Raw genomic sequence first — 4,638 nt, forward strand, 5'->3', positions numbered from 1 at the left:
GTCTGGTCTCAGTGTGTGAGTTGGAGGGTGTGAGCAGAAAAGAAAATGGAACATGAGTTGTCACCTGACCTTCTTAGATATCCTTGGCAGGCATCTGTGATATGCCGCCAACAACTGACGCAACTGGGCCATGGAGGGTTAAATGGAGACAGGCAGAAGGAAGAAAAACACTCATGACAGCCAGGGAAACAAGGCTGTGACAACGTGGTCTGCTTTAAACATGTTGCTGTTCCTATATAATTGTTTATAATTGTGAAGAGTAGAGACATCACACTGGCAATGAAGATCTGCATAATTAAGGCAATGGTATTCCCTGTAGTAACCTATGGATGTGAGAGCTGGACCATAAGGAAGGCTGAGCGAAGGAAGATAGATGCTTTTGAACTGTGATGCTGGAGGAAAGTTCTGAGAGTGCCTTGGACCGCCAGAAGATCCAACCAGTCCATACTCCAGGAAATAAAGCCTGACAGCTCACTGGAGGGAAGGATATTAGAGCCAAAGATGAAGTACTTTGGCCACATAATGAGAAGACAGTGATGCTGGGGAAAATGGAAGGAAAAAGGAAGAGGGGCTGACCAAGGGCAAGATAGATGGATGGTATTCTTGAAGAGACTGGCTTGACCTTGAAGGAGCTGGGAGTGGTGACGGCTGACAGGGAGCTCTGGTGTGGGCTGGTCCATGAGGTCACAAATAGTAGGAAGCGACTGAACAAATAAACGACAAAATATAATTGTTTCTAGATAATCAATGAAGGTTGTATGTCAATTGCCACATGTATATTTCAGAGCATAGGTGCTGCATTTGATACATTTTCTCAGAGTAAAGGTCGTGTGCATGCCAGTTACCTAGACATGAATACCATTATTGCACATAATGACCTATAGTTCTGGATTCCTTCCATTTCGACAAGCTCCATATTTTTTTCTTACATGAGAAAATATGCCTTTAGGGGAGGATCTTTCTTTTGATGCATTCTTGAGTTGGTAAATGTCACAGGCAGATAATAAGTGCTGGAATTTATTACTATCCTCTCCGGTGGATAGCTGGATCAGCTTCATTTAAAAGGCAAGAGTGGACAGAAGGTTTTACGGCTGGCAACTCCCAGAGCGCTCCATCCTTTCCTCCCACAATCATCATTGGAAGACAGCATCATTGTCTTGGTTTTTCTTTTTTCTTTCTTTCTTAAAAATTAATCTCATTTTCATTGGCTTCTCTCCCACTTCTTGAAAACCTCTCTGCTCCATAGGCAGTTCTTTTGGCATTTGCTGATTTTGATGAAACCGGGGTGAGAGAGCAGAAGCTCCTATTGTTTCACTTATAACTCACTTTGAAATCTAGCAGCTGTTTGGGGACAGGCAGATTCACAGACATCTGGTTTGAATTCTGTTTCTTCTGTTAAACTGTATTATTAGTGGTACAAGTTTGGATGAATGCTGTAGTTTTGTGTTGGAGTGAGTGGAAGCTCCTATAAACTATGCACAATACCCAAATCTGTAGAGATCCTTTCTATTTCACCCAAACCAAAACTCAACACAAAGTGTGGAGCTGGAAAGTGGAATGGATGAACTAATCCATTTTGGACTTTTCCCACAAGCTCACCGAGAGTTCTTCCTCCTCCTGCATTCCCCATCCCTATACTTTCATGGCCCCAGAAATCTTAGCCTTCCATTAATGAGCATTTCAAGCATAACAGTTTTATCTCCCCCTTTGTGAGGTAAATTCAAGGTCACAAACCTAGAGCAGACCTCATGGCTACACTGTCGGATTTCTTTATCTTATGGCCAACACAACTGTCTTTGCTTTAATGAAACCTGTGTGCTTTATGCAAGGCAGGGGGCAGATCTATGACTTGCAGGTAGCCCTTGTGTCTTCGGAAATGTAAATCAGCAGTTCTTGCTTGATCTTTGTATTCACTGCCAGGTGTTAAATGATACCTGCCAGTGATTCACTCAGTCTGCAAGTTCTGTCTTCAGACCAAGTTTGACTGTAAACTTTAAGGCCACAAGATCTAGCATGAACTTTGGACTTCTTCTTCTGCCCTCGGTTTTGTATCACCCAGTCTGTTGAAAAGTTCTGGAAAACCTGGAAGTTTGCACAACATGTGTGTTGTTTTTGGTTTGTCTGAATAAAAGCTTTGCCTAACTGCGGATACAGTTTTCTTTTAATCCTTCATGACTCAGCACAGCCATCCTTGGGAGCAATTGTGATGGTGGTAATGATTTCTTTTGGAAATAGGGTGGGTAGATTGATGTAGAGGGTATTCATAATGCTCATCACATGATGTTGTGCCAGGTTACACCATCTGAACATCACTTCAGCTGTACTTGCAATGATCGGTGATTGTTAATGCTACACAAATCCCTTGACATTTTAATATCTTTCTCTTGTGAAAAACAAAACAGTTTACCATGCTAGTCAGTTGTTTCAGATAGTTCAGTTCAAAAACCTTTTTTGTACCCATTACACTATAATAACACTATTATGGCATTATGGCAAGTACATTTATTTATTTTTAGTAATGCACACCCTTTTGTCCAAATCCTTTTATCTCAGAAAGACAAACATATGCTTCCTCTAGTTTTAGCTCATGTAGTCCATGTAGTTTGATAGGAAGACTAAATCCCCTTCCTATTCCAGGATTCCATAGGATGTTGCCATGGCAGTTAAAGTGGAATCATAATGCCATAACTGTGAAGTGTAAAGGGGTCCAATGAGTGTAGTACTGTTTCTCCCAATCCACACACTCAAGATATGTGGGATAGTCAGTGTCCCTGCCTTGGGACATTGGTAGTCACAGTTAAGCATGTCCAAAGAGCAGCAGCTAAGCCATAGAAAGCTGATCTAATATATATCTATGAAAGTGAGATGTTAACTGTAAAGTGAGCTGTACATTTAGGGAGTAGCATCCAATGCTTCCAGCCATTCAGAATTCATATGCAATGCACAAAATGTCCTTGGATGTCATGCCAGGTGTGGTAGAGAAGGAATGTATCAGAGATTCTGTTTGAAATCAGTCCTCCTGGTTCTAGAAACAGCGAGGCAATGGCAGATTCACATCTTGTGGTGGTACTAGGATCTGCTCATAGAAAAGTCAGAGCAAAGGAGATTCCTGAATGGCAATGGGTCAGAGCAGGTCACGTGGAATTGCCTGAGGTACTTCCAAATGTTTGTAGGTTGGTCTGACCCTTCCAGATACATCCCTTCTCAACAACTCAAGCAGCTGGATATAAGTCCAGAACATAGTATACTGTGTGTTCCACATAGATGCGGCATAGCTGGAAATAGTGGATGCTGGCAATCAAACTTGTGGCACTGAATTGATCTCTTTCACAGATGTGCCAGACAGTGACTTGCTTTACCTTTAACATAGCCTTGGAAAATATCCCCTTCAGCAGTTCAAGGCCAAAATTAAGACTAGAGCATGACTGAAAGAGATTTTCAGAATCCTTTCCATGAGTATTACTTTTTCATGGTTACATCCTGTCAAACTACCAGGCAACACAAGCCAATTGAGTTTGGGTTTATTCAACTGGAACATCATTAATAAAATCTCTAGCTTTGATAACTGAAAAGGTTTCCTTTTGCTTTGCCAGTCTATCCTAATAGGAAACCAGTGTGTTTTCTTCAAGACTCTTGGGTAACTTCTACATTTAATGTTTTCACAATGGGACCAGATCTTGTAGTGTGAGGTCAGATGGGTACCCTGGAAATCGGACATAAATATGGGTACTGAGGGGAAAGCAAAGTGGGATCAGTGGAGAGGAAAGAGAAGCACAGTTTATACCTGAGGTGACCGAAAAAAATGCAGATGGGGGAGTATTAAACTCTGCAACAAGCCACAACAAAGCAGAGCAAAAATCTCAGATTATTTAGGGCATGATTGGATGCAGGGGCAGAAATAACAATTCCAAAAATGAAGCCACAAAATAGAAAGCTCCAGTTTATCAGAACTATTGTGCATTCTACATGAGCCCTAAGTAACCTTGAGTAAAACAAAACAATCTGACACTAAAAGAGTCTCTAACCCATACACTTCAAACATTAAAAAAACAAGTTTTACAAAGTTAAACAAAGCATGTTTTTAGTCCAATGTTTTGCTCACAATGATAGCAAAAAATATTGAGTCAGCAAAATCTTAATTTAATGGAGGGAGGATTTTGGTACTGCAGTCAAGCATCTGTTAAATCCAACACAGGGATCTGCCTGAGGGGTAAAGAAGCACTGATGAACCAGTGAACAATCTGCTACAATTGAATTTAGTCTCCTCAGATTCTGGAAAGCATAGGGTGGAAGCAGCCATTCCTGTTTGATGGAGAACAGAATGGTGCGGTATGTGCTACACAGTCTTCTCTGTCCCCACACCTCCAGATTAGGTGGTTGCTCTAAGAATCAAGCCAGATAGTAAAAATAATGCTTACTATCTGCAGTCAACATGTTTTCCTTCCAGCTGCAGAATTTCCTCAGACATGTATGCCTGAGAAATCAGACTTGCATGTTTATCTTCCAGTGAGCAATCACAAACAAGGCATAGCTAAATACAAGTTACTGAGATGAGGAGAAGAATGTGCTGCGACAAATGCACACATCTTTCAATACTTGAGGGAGCAAGTGCTTCAAATATGTGCGAATTATATCATC

This window comes from Anolis sagrei, chromosome 4 (genome assembly GCF_037176765.1).
Source record: "Anolis sagrei isolate rAnoSag1 chromosome 4, rAnoSag1.mat, whole genome shotgun sequence".
NCBI lineage: Eukaryota > Metazoa > Chordata > Lepidosauria > Squamata > Dactyloidae > Anolis > Anolis sagrei.